This window comes from Rhinolophus sinicus, chromosome 14 (assembly GCF_057876585.1).
Source record: "Rhinolophus sinicus isolate RSI-liver-muscle chromosome 14, RSI-T2T, whole genome shotgun sequence".
Taxonomy (NCBI): Eukaryota; Metazoa; Chordata; class Mammalia; order Chiroptera; family Rhinolophidae; genus Rhinolophus; species Rhinolophus sinicus.
Genome location: NC_142514.1, coordinates 25,089,679 through 25,111,881, shown reverse-complemented (window position 1 = coordinate 25,111,881; position 22,203 = coordinate 25,089,679). Strand labels below are relative to the sequence as shown.

General features: G+C 38.6%; 1 protein-coding gene across 3 annotated transcripts in view; it reads right to left on the bottom strand.

Annotated features, from left to right (window-relative positions):
* Nucleotides 1-22,203, bottom strand: part of THRAP3 (thyroid hormone receptor associated protein 3) — a 71,856-nt gene that overhangs the window by 22,302 nt on the left and 27,351 nt on the right. For 2 of the 3 annotated variants that reach the window (XM_074334402.2, XM_019726531.3), the window contains exon 2: nt 19,584-19,683. The gene's annotated coding sequence lies outside the window, so the exon portion shown is untranslated. Of the gene's footprint in view, nt 1-9,861; nt 10,033-19,583; nt 19,684-22,203 lie in introns of all 3 variants that reach the window. The other variant, XM_019726532.3, reaches the window with a different exon arrangement.

The following is a 22,203-nucleotide window of genomic DNA, read 5'->3' as shown; positions in this document are numbered from 1 at the left end:
CATAAATTCTGGTAAGTACTAAGAAGACAAAGAGTATATGACGTTGGCAAATTCATGCAGTGTGGTAGTTATTTAGACAGGATGGTCAAGATGGCATTTAAGCTGTCATCTGAAGATTAAGAAAGAGTAAGTCACATGAAAAGGCAAGTGAAGTGTCCAAAAGATATGAGGTCTCTTCTCTCAATATGTATAAACATATAAAAAATACATATATTTTAGGATAAGGTAGGGACAATCATAACTAAAGCCAGCTGATTAAATTACCAAGATTCATTCAAAACAACTCTCAATTCTATTGTGAAGACCTTCAAACTTCATATACAGATAGCTTTTCCCATTTCTACTGTGTTCATGCTCTAAAAATACAATGGGAAGTGAGGTTGACAAATACTACCTTGGAAATCAATTTAACACCTTTTACATGTTACGTGTACCTAGCATGGTTTCTGTTCCAACTATAATTCCCCCAAAAGAAAGTTGCTGCTTCAACAATGCCCACTCTTTCTGGACATGCTGTTTTGTTCAGACTATTTTGAAAAAGTGCAGTCCCTACATAGCTCATGGCTATGAAATGTGCCACAGGTAAAAAGGTGCCTCCTAAAACACAACTATTTTGAGTAAAAAAAAAAAAAAGAAAAAAAAAAATCTCCTACTTCAGGTAAGGTAGCTGTGTGCCTACAACAGCATTATAAAAGAATCCACCTCGTGAGCAATACTTACAATCTATTTGACAGTAATGATCAATACTTACTATCTATTGATAGTGGTGATCAATACTATCTATTATGTTTGGCATGTTAGGATGCAGAAATGTAAGACCTAGCTCCTAAACTCCCAGTTAAGGGTCTGGGAGGCTCCACGCATCCTCAACTTCCCCACATTCTCCAGATGATGTGGTTTCATATCCCCATTATTATCCTGCTTATCATTGAACCAATTCTTGTTTGTCCTCCTTCACTGGGATACTCAGAACTTAATGTAATTCTCAAATTGTAGCCTAATATAGAACTATTTAGACACTATTCAATCTACCATTTCTCTTTCTGGCAGCCACACATGTTGATTCCGAGTGAGCTCAGAGTCACTAAGCCCTGAAGTCCTTTTTCATAAACCCTTTTTCAGCTGCAGGATGTCCTCCTCCTCTTTCTTGTATTTATACAACAGTTGTTTTATTTCTTTTTCTCCCCTTTCATTTAAAACCCAAGTGTAGAATTTCAAACAGCCTTTTGAAAGCATTTCAGATACAATTCTGTCACTTGGAGCAAGGATTCATTTTCAAATTGTTCTGCAAAGCCCCTTGAGGATAGGTTCCAGACCCATCACCCTTTTCAAAGACCAAGGCTTCTCCACCCAAACCACCTAATTACCAAGCAGATCAATGGTCCTTGAAAGAACACAGCTCTTAGAAGAACAGATGCATTTACTTAAAACAAAACAAAGGTCTTAAGATATATAATTACATGGCTTGTATATCACAAAAAACACAGATCTTATTTTTCAACTCCAAGAAAAAGGAATAATATTGGCAGAGAAGGCAAAACCAAACTTCTCTCAATCAACAACTCTCAAAGATAAGGAAGAATTAAATTACTCCTCCCCCTTCTCATTCCGTATTAAGTTTCTTCTTGGTATCCCTACTGACTATGCCAGCATTGTGCTTGGCACATGGTACGTGTCTGATGAACATTTTGGGAGTATTTACTACAGTTTGCCCCATGTTTGGAACCCTGAGGGTAGCCTACTGAGCAGTTATATGTGGCAGGAGATTGGGTTCCTAAAACTAAGTAGTGCCAAATAAAGCGTCTCAAAGGGCCACCCTGAGGTTCCAACATTGGCAGTCCTAAATGGCCAGGCTACACAGAAACCATACAACTATCCTTCAATCTATGAATACTAGGCTCATATTCAAAAGGTCTTCAAAGAAAATTCTTAACTGTTTATTTTTATAGAAAGAGGATTTACTACCAGTCAAGCAAATAAAAATGTAAGGCAAACATACTATAACCTGAAAATAACATCAAACAGATACACAGCCATCCTAACGTGTAAAAATAAATTCAAAACGAAGTTTTTAACGCTCTCTCAAACCACTGAAGAGTATGGAAATTGAGTTGGACCAGGGAACTAAAGCCTACTGGTAAATAGTTTGATCTCTGGTACCTACACCTAACTACTGCTTTGAATGGCTTCACTGCTGTAATTTAATGTCTGTACAGGGCTTTGTTGGGCAAACCACTCTTTGTCCTTTGCTCATTCGCATTAATATCAAACTTACTGCCTCACAGGATATTCAATTTCTCCAAGAGATCTCATGTACCTTGAAGAGCATATTCAGAGCCTTTCTCATGGTAACTCTCATTTCAATGTCCATATTACAACCAATTTGAGAGCAAACGAAGTATGAGGTAGTCTGATAAACATTAACACAGCAGCTACCTCAACAATCTAGCATAGAGGTGCCGTTATCTTCTTAGGTTATTAGAACACATTAACTTCATGAAACTTTTATTACTAATTCTTACTCCAAAGGCTCATTAGAAAAGCCAGGTGTTAACTCAAGGCAGCAGGAATATTACAAATGATCATTTATTTTAATCTGCTTAATTTGGGTTACAGGACCCAAATAAAATCTAAGCCCAAGGAATTTCAAGACAGGAGCAATAAATATCACCCTCTAAAAGGAAACGGTCAAAACAATGGATAAAAACAGTCACTTATGGAAATCTTCCCCAAAAATAACCCTCCAAAAAGAAATGCAAAAAAACTTAATAAATCTAAGAAAATGTTTATCACCTCTAAAAAATAAATAAATCTATAATTTTTATGTATTTCAATAAATCGTTTTGTTGTTGCTAAAAAAAAAAATGCAAAAATCTCAACATAAGACAGAATCCTTTTAGGTAAGTCTCTAAGATGTAAATACTGTAAGATACACTGAAACACTGAAATGTGTAACATCTGTGACCTGAGTTTATAAACGCGTAAGTTTTAGTAATAAATACTGAAATAAATAATGAAAGGGGGAAACTGAAGCATAAAGAATATGCATCTTCTTTAAGTTCAGAGAAAGAGAAGGCTATGATTTAATGCCTCATAGTAATTGTCAAAAGAAAAATATCCATCGAGGAGTAGGGGAACCATAGAATTCAAACCTAAAAATTAGCATATCATTAAACAAAAAGGTTTTTTACCCTGCTTCTGGCTGAGACAGGCTGGAGGTGTGAGTGTGACATTTGTATCCAGCAATGTACAATTTACAGAATATTTAAGTTGACAATGGGGAAAAGGATTTTAAATTGGGACTTTCCTGAGAGGCCCGGATACATTATTTCCTCAAGGACAGTTTAGCTACCCTGATTTGATGGACTTCCTACGTAAGAACATCCAGCGCCTCTTGCTCTATATCTAGAATATATTCACCAAACACCCTTCTAACTTAGAATCTGGTCTCTGGATGGACCTGTCTACCAGAAGAGACTACCCCAGGCAAACACTGGCTTTCCTGGTAGATTCATATCCATCGGAAATTGATTCCCTGGCACTTTTATTTATCTGTAATAACTGCTAACATTTCCTAAGATGTGCCAGACAGGGAGCTACGAACCTTCAGCATTATCTAATTTTATACACACAAACCTTCTTAAGTACAACGTCATGTACCTGTTTTGGAGAAGAGGAAACCAGGACTTAGGAGTTAACATGCCCCCCAAAGTGCCACAGCTAATGAAGTCCAGAATTCAAACACAGACCTCACCAGCTAGTCCCATGTCATACCCCACTCATCAGTCTCTTGTGAATTTGATCAGTTAAAAATCAAAATCAATCTCTGAAGCATAGTTATCTTAAACCAGCAAAGCTGAGATGTTTAGCTGAACTAAAGCAGCCAACAGTTCTTTCCCCACCCTTTCTCTAACTCATAACACATGCAAAACATGGAAATAGGCTCTGCCTGAAATCTGTCTCAGAACTTCCAGTGCAAAAAGAAGTCCCTTGCCAAAGACAGCAGGAATGTTTCTGCTACAGATGATTTCAGAGAGCCTAAACTAGGAAAGCTACAGCCAGTTGATGCGAACAAAGAGCTTTGTGTAACAAGAGACTAATAACAAGAAACACGAACATTAATGACCAAGGGTAAAAAAAAACAAAAACGGTCCTTGCCTGGAAAAGCATCCATCTCGCAGAGGAGCAGCTCAACACCAGCCTCTTTCTGAGGGGACTCCCGGCTCTAGAGCTCGCCTACACCAGGCTGTACAGACAGACTGATTTCCAGGTGCACCCCCATCCCCACAGTGGTAGGCAACCACTTAGCACATTCTGTCTCTAGAGATTTGCCTTTGCGGGATACTTTGTATAAATGGAATCTCCTACTGTGTGGGGTTTTGTGACTGGCTTCTTTCACTCAGCATGTTTGCAAGGTTGATACATGTTGTGGCATGTTACCAGTACTGCATTCCTTTGTATGGATATATCACATTTGCTGATGGACACTTGGGTGTTTCCACTTTTTGGCTATTATGCATAGTGCTGCTATAAACGTTCATGTATTTTTTGTGTTTTCATCTCTTGGGTATATACACCTAGGAGTGGTACTGCTCAGTCATACGGTAACACTATGCTTAACTTTATGAAGAACTGCCAGACTATTTTCCAAAGCAGCTATACAATTCTTCATTTCCACTATAAGTAAGTTTGGTGCACAATTGCGATTTAAAAGGTTGAAAAATTGCAAAAACCACAATTACTTTTGCACCAACCTAACATACTGATCTTGTATCCTGTAGCCCTGCTGAATTCATTTATTACTTCAATAGTTTAGTGGATTCCTTCAGTTTTTCTACATAAGGTCATATCATATCAAAAAGAGTTTTACCTTTTCCTTGCCAAGTTAGATGCCTTTTATTTCATTTTCTTGCCTAACTGCTCTGGCTAGAACCTCCAGCACAATGTTGAATAAAAGTGGCAAGAGTGGACATCTTTGTCATGTTCCCAATCTTGGGGGAAAAACATTCAGTATTTCTTCCACCTTTAAAAATATGATGATAATGTAGTTCTTCATTGGTATCTATTATCGAACTGAGCAAGTTTATTTCTATTCCTAGTTTATTGATATGTTTATTATGAAAGTTTGGATTTTTTAAAAAAGTCTTTACTATGTGTAGTCTACTGAGATTATGATATGGTTTTGGTCCTTTATTTTATTGATACAATGGATTACATTAATTGATTTTCAACTGTGATCGCCTAACACCTACTTTAAAAATAGATCTTAAATTAGTCTCACCTATCTATGGGTCTCTAACATAAACTTGACGGAATAGGAAAGGTCCCTGAGGACTGACCCCATGGGCCCTCCATTCCCTTGTCCCTTGCCCAGGCCTAAAGACTGTCTCTGTTCTGCCAAGAGGACAGCACACTTTTCGATGGCACTATATTTGATGACTGTTAGGTAACACAAGAGTCCTATCAAATATGTTTAATAATTCAGGATACCAAACCCAAGAGGCTACAATATGAACTGGTCAGAGATCATGTCTGATCTGTTCTCCATTTTACCTTCAGTCTTTGCACAGTGCTTAGCTTAGCCATGGAGGGAACACTTGGTATTTGATAAGCGAAAAGGCGCTTTCAAACTTTGTCTTCCTTCTCCGTTCTCCTTACCACATCAGCAGGAATAATAAAAGATCAGTTCATCAAATATTAACAATATAGTCCAGGAAGAAAATAAATACGTACCACAGCCCTATTCACTACTGCTAAACTGGAAGCTGAGATCATTCTTATCCTTTCTACATCTTACTCAAAGGCGCAGAGGGCCAAACTGACTGATCTCAGTATTAGGGACACACACTTCATTTTTCGGTGCCAGGTTAGAGTGAAAACCACTGCTTCCAAGCCCAGTCAAGATAACCATGCTTTCAACAGTCACTAAAGGCCAAGCACAAGATTTTTGGTGAAAGACACAAATGACTGAGATAAAGAAAAGATAGAGGCAAAAATTAACGAAGAAGGACATTAAGCATTTCTAAAGGACTGTAGGCACCGCAGTAGGCCCGGTGTGTGCCCTCTGCCTCCGGCTGGTGAAGAAAGCAGAATTCAGGGGAAATATTAACCATGTTTACTATTTTGCACTTTTCTCTTGAGATTATCCTCTCCTGTGTAAGAGGGAGTGACAGAAGGAAACAGACTCAAGAGCAGCTGTGGATATCTCTAGGGTTAACAGTTTGCCAAGGCTTCACACCCCACCCATATCCCTGAAGAAATCAAACCAGAGACCCCATTTCTTATATTTACTCTATTAAGTGACACTCTCAAATTATTAAATAATTCAGTAAATATAACACTAATTTCAATTCTGAGGTCTTAAAATTTACAGAGAAGAATACCCACTTGTGCATGAAGCACCTTCCTAAAGGTGGAGATACAGTCCATTAGGAAGAATGACAATTTTATTTATTGCTTAAACAATTTAAAGATATAGTAAAAGGCTTGCCCTTGTCTGTATTATAAAATCAAGATTATTCTGGAGCTTAGTACTAAAATTCTCAAACTTTAAATATTGAATTACATGGAATTTAGTAAAACTTGCTTTAAAAATGTGTACTACGTAGGTACAGACGTACATATAAAACATATGTATATAAACACAAAAAGCAAACTGTTAACAGTGGTTACCTCTGCAGAGCAGGAAGAAAGGTATGGAAAGGAAGAAAGCAGGAAAAGGGAAACACAAAAAATGCGGCAGATAGAATGAAAGCACTTGCTTTTCACCTTATATACAATTTTTTTTTTAGCTAGTGATTTCATAGATGACTTCCCTATATTATTCTAAAAGAAAGTTATTGACATTCATAGTTAATGGTGTTGACTCTTCTGTCTTCAATCTGAAATCAAAACATTTACCTACTTCTGAGATATTTTAAAAATCTAAAATTGTAATTTTCCTATCGCTTCTCGGCCTTTTAGCTAAGATCAAGTGTTGTAATTTCCACATGACCCTAAATAAATAAAACTGCATTTTAATTACTCAAAGTCCATTTCAGGGAACCTTACTACAATGGAGTTGTTTTGCTCTTTTATAACTTTAAAGAAGGTTAAGAAGGGCCAGCCTTAGAGCCAACTGGGCTCTATTTTTTTTAAATGTTTTTATTATGTATTGATTCAAACACACACAAAAGTAGAAAAGAATAGAAACCCAGTGTACCCATCATCCAGCTTTAAAAATCATCAACTCGGCAGGTGGGCTCTCTTCATGGTCAAAATCCTAATTAGTTTGGATGAATATAACGAGTCTCTGCCACTATTTTCCCATGCCCTTTCCCTAAAAATATCAGAGAATCCTTGTATTAAAAAACACAAACACGCAATGAAGGGACCCAAATGGCTCACCTCTACATGCTTCTCCATGTGTGCTCTGTAAATAAGTCTAAAAGGAGAATCATTTACTAGCAATAACAATCACTCCAATTTAAGTACAAAGACATTTAAAGTAAATTCCAAAGTGCAACATTAAACTATCTCCTAATTATAGCACATGAGTAATCCAAAATACCAATTCTATTGTGGGCTGTTTCATCAACTTGTTTTTAGAAGTGTGAAGACTTCCTAACAGCTGAGAAAATAAGGAGAGAAAATACATATTAATAAACTACATTTTTCGATCAGCAAACCAAAAAAGCTAAGGCTTCCAACTCTACAGAGTCCAAAATCCACTGTAAAAATTATGAACTCACTTCAACTGGTTTGTTTGGCATTTGGGGAAATATCTGACATTGTCATTTTTTTCCAATGTGCTTTTACGCAAGTCTTACTAGTGATTTCCCTGAAAATAACTTTTATTAATGAGAGCACTATTTCAGTTCATTTATGCTAACAGACCTGTTTACAAAACAAATTCTCAACTGTCCTTCCTAATAGTTGTTATTAGGTTAGAAAGAGAATTCAAGCAGGAAGCAGTTTGGCAAACTTCACAGAAACAGTTCAGCACAAGGAGTCCTCTGTGTTCAGTAAGGGAAGGTTAAAGAACTGCTATAAAACCCACACCCCAAGAGAAACAGTATCTGGCCGTTGAGGCTTGTGTCAGGGTAACTGCAGAAACAACAGGTCCAACTCTGTGTATTGTTTTTACTATATTTAAAAAAAAAACAACACACACCTCATGATAGCTATCCAGACACATGGATAATTTTTCTGAAGTGAGCATTAAGAAGTTACCCTGAGGGTAAGCTCTGAAGTCATTTACAAGTACAGCAATTAAGGAATGGCAAACCTGATATAAAAGGACACATGGATCATTTATAACAATAAAAGAGCTTTTTTTCCCTAGGTCAAGAATACTGCCAATGTGGGAAGTACAGGGCCAGCTCTTATCCATAAAGGTTCAATTCCAAGTCCTCCAAAAGTCCATCTCTGTTCTCCCTTTTCTAGCCTTAATATTTCTTTGGGTAGCAAACAGGAACAGAGTTAGTTACCTATCTCTTAAAAAATTCATATAAAATTGTATAACAAAAAAAGAAAAAAACAGTGATGACCTTTTGCTGTCACTTCAAACTCGAAGAAAAGGGATAATTCCTTTCTAATAGTATTGCCACTTTGACCGCTTTGGGCTGCTCAGACCTGTCCTGACAGAGCTCATCTCCAAAAGCCACCAGCTGCCCTGTATTCTGTGGGTGGGGGTGGGGACTACGGACTCCTGTCTATCTAACAGGAAGTCCATCCTACCTCAGAGTTTTCTCCACTTTTCTCCTTTCAAACACAAGCACCAATCATCAACTAAAATAACAGATGTTGCTCGAGCCTCTTTTTTGGCTACTGCAAGCTGCTTTCTTCTCTCCCAGCACCACCTTGCCACTCCAAAATATCAAGACCTCTGAGGAAAGGCAGACCTGACCTTTTTCACTGCCAATGGCGCTAGCACCAAACAAGCGTTCAAGCACCTTAGATAAGAGAAATTTACCAAAACAAACTAATGCCTCTAATAAAACCAAAACCCTATTTGGGGAAGTGTTTTACCTCTCTGTGCCTATTTTTTCATAAATAAAATAACTGATTAAAAAACATAGAAGTCTGCACATACTTCAGTCATATCCTAAAGGTGGAATTAAAAGGGTTAAACTTTTGCTCTTAAAAAAGAAATCAGGGGGCTGGCCCCGGTGGCTCAGGCTCAGGCGGTTAGAGCTCCATGCTCCTAACTCTGAAGGCCGCCGGTTCGATTCCCATATGGGCCAGTGGGCTCTCAACCACAAGGTTGCCGGTTCAATTCCTCAAGTCCCGCAAGGGATGGTGGGCAGCGCCCCCTGCAACTAAGATTGAACATGGCACCTTGAGTTGAGCTGCCTCCCGGATGGCTCAGTTGGTTGGAGCGCAGGCTCTCAACCACAAGGTTGCAGGTTGGACTCCCACAAGGGATGGTGGGCTGCGCCCCCTGCAACTAGAAAAATCGGCAACTGGACCTGGAGCTGAGCTGCGCCCTCCACAACTAAGACTGAAAGGAAAACAACATGAAGCTGAATGGCACCCTCCACAACTAAGATTGAAAGGACAACAACTTGACTTGGAAAAAAGGCCTGGAAGTACACACTGTTCCCCAATAAAGTCCTGTTCCCCTTCCCCAATAAAATCTTAAAAAAAAAAAAAAAAAAAAAAGATCAGCCCTCCACCCCCATCCTATCACTGAAATTTACTGTAGAAGAAGTCATTTAAGACTCCTATCATATTCTACTCCTTCATAAAAACTAGCCAATCTGTCTGAAAGTTGATATTAGCTGACCAAGGACTTGGCCACTTACCTTCTGACAATACTTAAATATTCATCACTTGGATCGGGGGCAATCCACCTACACCAAATTCAGGCATCAACCTCACCTGGGAAAGACGAGTTCCCAGAATGAATCAGGGATCTGCTACAGAATCCTATCAGGGTGAGGACACGGCTGCTAGCTTCTTTCTATCAGCGACAGCAAGAGGTCACATTTCATTCCAGCTCTTCAATGAGTGAATTAGTTTCTTGTCCCAATGACATGGCAAACTCCACCTCTTCCGTGTTTCATTTTATAAAGGAACAACACCATATTACCTCTCAGTAACTTGTAAAGGCAGAAAAAATTCAATGTATGTATTTTCCATTTGCATGCAGAGGGGCACTAATTATTTCAAGCCTTATTTCCACACAGGAATCAGTTTCATAAAGCTTTTTTCTTTATTTTTTTAGTACCAGATAAAATATTAAATAACTTAAGATCATAATGACAAACATTTGCTGGGAAATATCTTTATTCATTCTTTCAATCAAACTGTTTTCTCCCACAGTCAAAATTAAAATATATGGAAGTCTTAAAACAGCTAGCATATTTATTACACAATATTCACAGAAAGCAGCATAATTTAATCAACCAGTGCTTGGAAAAATCTGAAAAATATATACAAATAATGAAGTTAGGTCTCAAGTCACCGGCTTGAAAAAAGCTAGTAAAATAAAACGCATGCAAAATATTTTACACACCAATTTCGTTTATTATTAATTATACCTCCTAAAGGGAATCTGAAGGAATAAAAAGTATGTAGGTGTAAATTCAACTTAGTTTCTGGCACTCTGATGTTGTAAGTACACAGTTTATCTAATAACATCACAGCAAAAGGAAGTGACTTGGAATGAGAGAGGAATTTTGGGGGACTTTTAGAAAGTAATAATCTCTGTAGATTTCAGTTTATTCTTTTGTGAAATGTGGATAAAATACTGACATACAACGTTGAAGATTTCAGGATAGGTGGCAGGTTGAGTTTTACAAACACAAATAAGACATTGCACTAAGCGGTGCTTACCAGAAAGGTAAACACACAATTTCACAATTTTTAAAATAGTTTTACTTTCTCATTAAAACAAATTTCACAATCTCTGTATTTTATAGTTAGTTGGGTAAATTGGTGAGTATATTCTCCAAAAATACCATGGTCCAGCAAATACCAAGAGCATTCTTCTGTTCATTCTATCAGAATTTATTGAACACTTAACTCGTGACATGCATTATGCTATATGTAGCAAACAAGAACAAGTTCTCTGTACTGTTGTAATTATAGGAAGAAAATTATCTTTTATTTATTATCTCTTCAGGTTAATACGACTTTGGAAGATTTCTTTTGCTTGCACCAGAGTAATGTCAGAAGGGAGGTCACTAGTAGTAAGACTTTTCCAAGTCACATTCCCTCTTTGAAGTTTTCTTGTGTGTTAAAAATAAGAATAACACTAGTTAATAATAATGTATTAATAATGGTTCATTCATTGTGACAAATGTATCATATCAATGGAAGATGTTAATAATAAGGGAAATTAGACACAGGGAATATAGGAATTGTGGGTTAAACTGTATCACCCTCCCGCCAAATTTAAATGTTGAAGTCCTAACCCCAAGTACCTCAGAGTGTGATGTCATTTGGAGATCGGATCCTAATACAGATATAAGACTGGTGCCCTTCTATAAAGGGGAAATCTGGACATAGAGATATGTGGAGGGAAGACAATGTGAAGAGACATAGGGAGAAGATGACCACCTATAAGCCAAGGAGAGAGGCCTGGAACTCACAGGTCTCAGAAGGAACCAATCCTGCCAACAGCTTGATTTATTCATTTCTAGCCTCCAGATCTGTGGGACAATAAATTGCCATCGTATAAGCCACCCAGTCTATGGCACTTTGTTACAACAGCCGTAGCAAACTAATACAGGAATTCTGTACTATCCTTGCAATTTTCTGTAAATCTTAGACTAATCTCGAACAAAAAGTTTATTAAAAAAAAAGACAGAGGTAATGGTATTCCTATCTCAGTTATGCCAAGGTAGACAGATAACTAGGAAATCCCTGCTGGATGGAAAGGGGACCCATAATCCCAACACATAGTAAGCAACAGAGCGAGGACTAGAATTCAGGTTTCATTCAGTGTTTTCCTTAACATTATGCTACTTCAAGATGGACATAAAGGTGGGTATAAGTGAGGGAATATGCTGAAGCAAATACTCAGTTTAAAATTTCCAAATGGACTGAACCCTTGATGTGAGTCACTTTATAATAATGGACCAGTGACAGTAATAGCTTTGACACCAAAAAAGAACTGGGTTCAAATCTTAGCTCCTCCATTCCTTAGCTGGATAAGATACTCTCAATCTTCCAAAAGTGATCGCCATGGAATTTAAATTAGTAAGTCTATGTTAACTGCCTGCCATACGGCAGATGAGTTCACACCATAGGCTGTATTTAGCTGTAACCCCAGAGTAACCCCAGGTTGGAACTTCTCTGAGCAAACAGCCTTCACCACTGATTCCATTTTCTTGCTATTAGTAGTAAGTAATCAGATCTTCCAACACAGAACAATCAAGTGTTTTTTACCTTTAATGGCTAAATTGGCATGTGCTGCACTGAGATATATAGAAGCAAGAGTAGGTCATATTCTAAGGCCATGACCTTTAGAGAACAAATCCCTTTGCTGCTAGATGTTAGCAGAGAAAATCCACAGCAAGCTGAGGGGGCCATTCATTTGGAACTTGTTCATCACAATATCCCCAGTGTAGGCAACTTGTATCTTCTGAGAATTTGCTCCATAGATGTCTATTAAGCTCAGGATCATCCAAGCAATTAAACGTTCATCATTAGCATGAAAAACACAGCATTAATTTAAATAATCTCAACTCACCCCCCAGGCGCTCTTCTCCTATATTCTTAGGGGAGGGTAACAGCAATTTTAGTTCCTGTTTTAAATGGGTGTGGGTTACCATCAGGGAATATGTTCTTCTCATTTTTTGAAGAGAAACTCTTAGCTTTTCTAACTTAATAAAGACACTGTAGCCTATGTTAACTAATGGACTATGGCTTCCTACCAGCTCTCATTATGGCAAACCTTTCTGAAAACTAAACAGCCAATCATGACACTCAACTACTTATTTTTTAAAATGAAATTATTACTACTAATACTTTGGGCTGAACTAGTGGTACATATTGCAATCACCTACAGAGCTTTTAAAAAGGCCATTTATTAAGATTCTTATTCAGAAAACCTGGAAAGGGATTCAGAACCAGTGGTTGACAGCTATTCTTTGCGGATTCCAAGGACTAGGGTTATGATCTCTCTTTGTAAAACAGTCCTCCCACCACTGATGCACCGAAATCCACGGTTTACATGGAGTTCTACATAAAGCTTGTTTACAACTTTATAAGAAATAAGTTGTTTGACATCTTTGATAGACACTGGTCTTTTATAGGATCAAATCATCTTCCTCAAACAAATCTATCACACACAGGTTTAGAGGGGAAAAAGTATTTGTGTTGGAGTTTATTTCGTATGTTAGTCTATCACTGCTTTGAGTTTGGAATATGGGAAGGTAATTGTTCAATAACTAAATCATATTTATTTATCTATTCCTTCAGAAGTATGAGCTCTTGGAGCTGCATTGTCCAAAACACATGTGGCTACTGAGCTCTTAAAATAAGGCTGGTCTGAAGTGAGATGAGCTATAGATATAAAATAAATACTACAGGATTTTGAAGACTTAGTACAAAAATCAGAATGTAAAATAGCTTAACTATTTTTTTTTTAAAGATTTTATTGGGGAAGGGGAACACGACTTTATTGGGGAACAGTATGTACTTTGAGGACTTTTTTTTCCCAAGTCAAATTGTTGTCCTTTCAGTCTTAGTTGTGGAGGGCGCAGCTCAGCTCCAGGTCCAGTTGCCATTGCAGGGGGCACTGCCCACCATTCCTTGTGGGAGTCAAGGAATCGAACCAGCAACCTTGTGGTTGAGAGGAGGCACTCCAACCAACTGAGCCATCCGGGAGCTCAGCGGCAGCTCAGCTCAAGGTGCCGTGTTCAATCTTGGTTGCAGGGGGTGCTGCCCACCATCCCTTGCTGGACTCGAGAAGTTGAACCGGCAACCTTGTGGTTGAGAGCCCGTGCTCCTACCAACTGAGCCATCCGGGAGGCAGCTCAGCTCAAGGTGCCGTGTTCAATCTTAGTTGCACAGGGCGGAGCCCACCATCCCTTGTGGGACTCGAGGAATTGAACTGGCAACCTTGTGGCTGAGAGCCCACTGGCCCATGTGGGAATCGAACCGGCAGCCTTGGGAGAGGAGCATGGAGCTCTAACTGCCTGAGCCACCGGGCTGGCCCCTTAACTATTTTTATATTAAGGACATGTTGAAAGGAGAATGTGTTGGATATATTAAGTTACATAAAATAAATCATTGAAATTAATTTCATCTGCTTTTTATTTTTTTTAATGTGGCTGCTAGAAAATGTAATTACGTGTGGTTCACACCACTTTGCTTGGACGGTGCTATCCTAAAAGATAACAATGATTATGTCTTTTCAATTGTTCAAGTTTTGAACTTGACCCAAAGTTATTTCGTCACTTTTAAATTTGTGATTTATTTTTGCAGTTTCTAATTTCTATCCACTAAGACTATCCTGTTAGCTACGTGATGTCTTTCTATTTACATCTTACTTCACCATTTACATCTGTACTTTACCAGGTAAGTTGGGAAGAGGGGAAAAGAATGTCTTAAATATACACACAACTCTACATAAGAAACCAAAAAATGATTTCAAGATCTGCTATCATTTTTTATCTTACCAGTCACCTGAGTCTATAAAGGAAACAAAAAAGAACCCAACGTGTTGCTTCCATTTAAAATGAATTAACTGGGCCCGCCCAATAGCTCAGGTGGCTGGAGCGCAGTGCTCCTAACACAGCACCGAGGTTGCCATTTCGATTCCCACATGGGCCAGTAAGCTGCGCCCTCTACAGCTAAGATTGTGAACAACAGCTCTCCCTGGAGCTGGGACGCGGTGAGCAGCCTGAGGTCAGCTAAGTTGCCACCTGCTACCTTGTGCTGCTGTGAGCGGCGTGGCCAGCGCGAGTGGCCAGCAGCCAGCGTGAGCTGCTGTGGGCTGCTATGTGTTGCCATGGGCTACTGTGTGCTGCCATGAGCGGCTGGTGGCCAGCGTGTGAGTGGCCTGCAGCTGCCATGAGAGGCAGACCAACCGACCAGCCTGGGGGGCGGGGAGGGGGGTGCAAGGCTCCTAATACCAGCATGGGCCAGGGAGCTGTGTCCTACACAACTAGACTGAGAAACGACGGCTTGAACTGGAGTTGGGGGGGTAGGCGGAAGAAGGCGAAAAAATAAATAAAAATAAAATGATGAAGGCATTATTGCAAGCTATCTAAATTTGAAGACAACTCAACTACCTCAAACCCAGGTAGATCCAACACTCAACCAGAACTTAGTTCAGATACATGTGGTCAGTGTGGCTCCCCTCTGGGATTTCCTTCAGTACAGCATATAACCTACTACAGAAATAGGTCTAATTATTTCCCAGGACATCTTACGTATTTTGCTTTTTTAAAAAGGAACAAAACTAAATTCATATTTACAATTAAAGCTCTGGCTCACCATAGTTTCAAAATTCTCAATGATCTGGCCCCTGCCTATGTCTCCAAAATTATCTCAGACGATCATCTCCCCTTTCTACCACTCTCCCCAAGCCAAAAACGGTCTTCTTTCTGCTCCCTGAACAAGCCAGGCATTTATAGTCTCAGCACCTTTACACTTGCCATTGTCTCCACATAAACATTCTGCTAGTTTCAAGTAAGCATGGCTGGTTCCTTGCTCATCCTTCAGATCTCAGCTCATCACCTACTTGAAAACGTCTTCCTTTAGTATATTATCTAAGGAAACCTCACTGCTCCCCCACCCCCAAGTTATCTTGTGGTCCTATTGATTTCCTAACACTTAGGAAAATCTGAAATGATCTTATATGCCTCCCCAAACCAGAAAGTCAGCGCCCAGTTTGTCTTGCTCATGGCTGCTTTCCCTAGAACAGACAGCAGGCACGGTAATAAGCCCTCAAGTGCCTGCTAACTGAATGAATCAAAAAAACACACATGAAAAGCAGCCTTAAAAGACAAAGAAAAGAATCTTAGAGGTTAAAATCCAGTATGCTTATTTAAAAAATTATGCCAACTGGCTTCCTATGTACATGTCCTTCTACTCTTTATTTTTTAATTTCCAATACTTAAGTCTCTTGAAGAACTGCCGTATTTCCGTATGGATTACAAAAAAACAAAAAGAACTATGAAAATAACTGTGTTTTGTTTGCTGAGGCTGGAGAGGGAAGGCTTGCATCACTAAGTATTTAAGATGAATAAGGCTTCAATACTAAAAACACAGTATTATTAACACAAGGTTAGACAGATAAATGGAACAAAATACAAAGTTCAGAAATATACCCTATAATACTTTCAAATCATTAGGAAAAATAATAAAGCAATAGTTGGGACAACTGATTAACAACGTGGTACAAAAAGTTAGATTCCATCTTCTTACCATAAACAGAAATAAAATTCCTGTTAAAGAAATGTAAAAAAGCAAGCCATTAAAAAAAATATTAGTGTCTATTTGTTAGGCCTGTCTAAAACTATTAAAAAGATTATCACTGGGGCCGGCCCGGTGGCTCAGGCGGTTAGAGCTCCATGCTTCTAACTCCGAAGGCTGCCGGTTCGATTCCCACATGGGCCAGTGGGCTCTCAACCACAAGGTTGCCAGTTCGATTCCTCGACTCCCTGAAGGAATGGTAGGCTGCGCCCCTGCAACTGGCAATGGCAACTGGCCCTGGAGCTGAGCTGCGCCCTCCACAACTAAGACTGAAAGGACAACAACTTGACTTGGAAAAAAGTCCTGGAAGTACACACTGTTCCCCAATAAAATCTTTAAAAAAAAAAAAGAACACATATTCAGCAATTGCACTTCTAGGTATTTATCCAAAAGAACTGAAATCAGGATCCTGAAGAAATATTAGAACCCCCATGTTCACTGCAGTCCATTCACAATAGCCAAGATGTGTAAAGGACCTAAATGTCCATCAAAGATGAATTAATAAAGAAAATGTGTACACACACATACAATATACTACTCAACCTTAAAAAAGAATTCTGCAGTATGTGACAACATGGATGAACCTTGAAGACATTACACTAAGTGAAATAAGCCAGCCACAGAAAGACAAATAGCGCGTGATTCCATTTATATGAGGTATCTAAAATACGAGACAAACTCACAGATTCAAAGAGTGGAATGGTGTTATCACGGGGCAAGGGGAGGGAGAAATGGTCAGTTACTAGTCAGTGAACACCAAGTTTCAGTTAAATAAGATGAGAAGTTTACAGATTTGGTGCACAACATGGTATCTAGTCACCAATGTATTCTACACTTAAAAATCTGTTAAGAGGGTAAATCTCATCTTAAATGTTCTTACCAGAATAAAATAAATCTTATCATCCATGATGTTAGCAAATTGAAAAGCCTTCAGGAGAGGTGGGAAGTGGTTTGTAATTTATTGCAATCGGACTCCATGACTCAAATGGGAAAATATAAAGAACCAACTATTGTCAGTTTGTCCTTGCAGCTGTAGAAGGTACAAGTTTCTGCAAATGTATGAAGGGCATAGCTATGTCTTGTAGAGACTGAGGTTATTTAGAGTTGTATGAAAAACTAGGATTAAACAAAACTCTTGCTGAATATGAAATGTGTGTGTGTGTGTGTGTGTGTGTGTGTGTGTATATAAAATCTAGATAGATAGACAGATATAGATAGATGAACACAAGTGAATAAAAGACAACAAAAGTTAGAAAACATAGCCAAGGAAATCTTCCAGAAAGTAGAACAAAAACACAGAGAAAGAAACAGCAAAAACAAAAGATAAATGTGCATGATCAGTCCAAAAGATCCAAGATCCAAATAATTCCAGAAAGAGAGTAAATAAAGGGGGGACAGGGGGAATCAATGATGTAATTCTAGAAAACTTCACAAACTGAGGAACATAAGTTTCAGCGCACTGAGCGGTCATGACCACCACATTGGATGAAAACAGTCAAATCAAGAACATCATTATGAAATTTCATAACATTGGGGGAAAAAAGTTTTAAAGTCTCATAGATCACCAACAGGTTACATGCAATGTAACTGACTTCTCAACAACACTGAAAGCCAAAAGGCAATAGAGCAATATCTTCAAAATTATGAAACAAAATTATTTCCAAACTAGAATTCTATACCCCACCAAACTAATGACCAATGTGACGGCAGAATAAAGGCATTTTTAGATACGCATGTCTAAAAATTTTACTTCTTGTATAGCCTTTTTTCAGGAAGCTAATGGAGAAAGGTGCTCCTCCAAAACAAGAGATAAGTCAAGAAGATACGGGAAAAGATAATGGGATCCAGTACGAGAGAGGAAGGAAAAATCATGATGATGATGATGTTGGGATGGCAGGTATGGCAGCTGCGCAGCTACCTCGAGCACACATCGGGACAAAGCAGATCAGAAGGTATCTCCACAAGATAAAATTTATAATCTAGCTAAAATGCTCGAGGAAGATTGACTCTTCTAGGTAGTGTTTAGAGAGGAATTACTGATAAAAATATAGAAACTAAGCACATAGAGAAAAAAAAGAGATTAAAAAAAAGGTATCAACAGAGAAGACAAAAAGTTGTACAAGAAAAGAAAACTAACTATAGCATGTAACATGATTTGGCTGTGAATAAGCTACACATAACCATAATATCATCAACAGTGAATGCTGATCTAACCAAAATTACATTATAAAACCAGAGTGACAACAAATGTGGATGTGTGAGGTGTCGGGCAATTCTTACAGAAAACTGCTACTATCTGAGGTGGGAAGTTAATAAATACCAAAAACTGGAAAATCAGTAAGTAGCAAAATAAGATTGTATTTAAACGTAAAACCAAAAGAAAGAGTAAAGAGTTGGAAATGATTGCTTCTAGGGACTAGAAAGGGGGCAGAGAGGGACTGCTGTTTTTCATAAAAATCCCTGTGGAGATGATGGTCTGATGTATCTATGCATAGGAGTTTTGTATATGTTTTAATAAAGTAAAAAAAAAAGTGCAAATACACTTATAAGATACTTTTTAAAGAAAAGAAAATGAACTATGGGAAAAAGTCAACTGTGTACCTGCATTTATTCATGTCCACTACATAGTTATCTGAGACAGGGAAAAATGAGAGAAGAGCCTAAATGTCTACCAAAAAGGAACTAGATAAATTATATGGCACATCCATAATGAAATACCATGAGTCATTTAAAAATGCAGAGAAAAACTTGTTCTTGTTAACAAGAACCAGGTGACAAGCAAGTACAACCCCAATTTTGATTAAATACACATATCCAAGTAACATATGCATAAACAGACTATTCACCAAAATATTAACAATAATTATACGTAGGTCAAGTTTATAGATGACCTTTTTCAGTATTTCCAAATGAATAAACATATGTTATTAAAAAACTCAAATGTTAGTTAAAATAAAAAGTAACTGCTGATTCTACAACTTAGAAAGGAATCAGAGAAGACAGCAATGCTCCTTTGTCATCTTATTTCAGTTTGTTAAACTGAAAAACAAACACTGCTTTAGTCAGAACCCAGAACTTCCATTAAGGAATTTTATCAATAAACAATTCAATGTAAGATTGGTTTTGTAAGTCAGTGAAGTCATTAGTTCCTTTTACGACCATGCATTTACCTTATGAGTGATTCGACTTGCACCAGATCCCAAACACACACTACCTCAAGGAACACTGGCAGTGCCGCTGGCGTCTCCAGTTTACAGTCAGGATACAATTCTGGAAATGAGGAGAACAAACAGTGATAAATAGCTACCCAACCCTTGCAGATTGCATCTTGAAATACTGATACTTAAAATCGATAAGCAAAACCTCTACTCTAGTCCTCAACTTCACTTCAAGCGGGCACAAGCTTCTCTCTCAAAGTATACTAGCCTGAGAGTCTCTGTCTGTCTCTCACGTTTTTATCCATCCGACTTCCTCTGGTAAGGCTGCAGCATAAAAAACTAAAACCTTCCTCTTGAGTACCCTGATACTTTCACTGGCAACACTTCAGGTGCTACGGTTTGTATCATGCAAGACTAATTCACAAACTTCATCATTCAACCTGGAGAATTACTTCAGAAGAATTAGGTATCTGTGAAACAACAAAAAAATAACCGAGGTATGCTGAACTAAATTTAACAAATACATTTCAAGTTAAAATAACTCCCCATCTTCATCCCTCAAAGTACGTAGACGTGTACACACACACACACACACACACACACACACACACACACACACACACCCTCTCTTCTGATCCAGTTTTTTAAATATTCTCAGATCTAAACATTACTAACATGGTCATACAATAGTTATGTAGAGTGTTACCAAAACAAATAAGAAAACAAAGTTCCAAAACCAACAAGCTCATGTATGTAGTTAACATCCTCACTTCTAGCTTATTAATAAAGCTTTATGCTTCATTCACATTACTAATAAAGTAGGAAGGCATCCATGCAGGCCTGATGTTAACCTTTTCTTTTCACTTACTTAGCATTCACTCGATCACGGTTTTTCTGAAACCTGTGGCTTACACATAGCTTAACCCTTGCCTACTTAGCCAGGAAAGAAAGGAATGTAAACTATGCTCTCTTGGTACATGAGGAAGGCTCAGCCTAGAAAGCCTCCTCCCCTCTCACCAAACTCCTCCGCATTCCTCTGAGGGTCTCCTCCTCCAGCAAGCAGTCCTGGCTCTTCTCTCCCAGGTGAGTCAGGGACTGCATCTCTGTTACCCTACACGTCTCTCCTTACACTCATCTCATTCAATCTGTTCATATGTCAATTTCCCTGACAGTGATATGTGTCTGCTGAATAAATGAATTACTCAAGCAATAAACTCCTGACCTATACCAAAGGTAATCAGGCCATTAACAGTACAAACAGGCAACAAAAACCTACTCTTCAAACAAGCCAACAAAAATTTACTCTTAAAGCTACTAAGATAAGACTTTTATCCAGATGAAGTCAGTTTTCAAAACTTTTACCAAATTAATAATGTTGATCTATATTTACTTAGTTGATAACTAGTAAAAACACAGCACTTTCAAAAACTCATTGCTTCAAACTACTTGTGCACATATCCTTGCAGCCTTGCAGGTTATTCTAGGTTACATCAGCCAAAACTTCTTTCCCTATTTCTAACTGGGTACAAGCGCTCACACCAACTAGTCTGAGGAAAAGGCTACAGGATCAAAAACCTTACTCTAAAACTCACTGAATTTAAAAAGGACTATTCCAATACATCCATTCTTAAAATTCTAACCAGACAGCAAACACACAGGCTTCCATTTTACTACCCCATCCTGTTTCTTTCCTATTACTTAACCTCTTATTGGATGTTGGTGAGTTTTATCATCCCAACAAGTCTTCAATCTTTCACACCACAATGGGTGGAGAAGCAGACCTGAGTCTCTGGCCCTTAGTTATTCTGTGACAGAAAGGAGACACCTGAAGCCCTGAGTCACCCCTACCACCAGTCCATACACCACAACCCCAAACTGTCCTACCTGTGTCACCTGGACAGTCACACGCATACGTTTTGGCCTGTCTCCTGAACCTCCCTTAGTCAGATACTTTTTCCCCTTCTACAGTTTCCCTTCTAATTGTCCACTTAAGTGCCTACTACAATGCCAGGCTCTATTCTAGGCAATGGAGAGTCAACAATGTAAAAATCTCTTCATTCCTGGAGCTTGCATTCTAGGGGGTAGGTGGGGGTACATGGGTGAATAAGAGTTACAATTTTATATAAAGTGGTCAGGGAAGACCTCTCTCATGAGACAGCTGAGCAGACTTGAAGAGTGTGATGTGCCTTAACTGAAGGTAGAGGGAACCAAACAAAAAACGGCAAGTGCAAAGACCCTAGGGAGGGAACACGCCTGGCGTATCTGAGGGAGGAAAAGTGTGGCTGCAATGTAAAAAGTTGTCAGGGAGCAGTTGGAACACCAGGTCAGAGATATGAGTGAATGGATAGGGACTTGCAAGCCATCGTAAGGGCTCTAGTTTTCCTCTGGGTAATGTGGGCAGCCACTGGAGTGTTTTGAGCAAAGGAGTAATGTGACCAGAATTATGTTTCAAAAGGATCATCTTGGCTGCTGAGTGAGGAACAGACTTTAATGGAGCAAGGGCAGAAGGAACTGGTAGATATTGCTTACAATCACCCAGGTAAAGGACAGCAGTAGCTTAGACCCGGGTGTAGCTCAGAATACTCCAAAGTCCTATATGCTACTAGACCTTCCATAACACAGTTCCTAAATC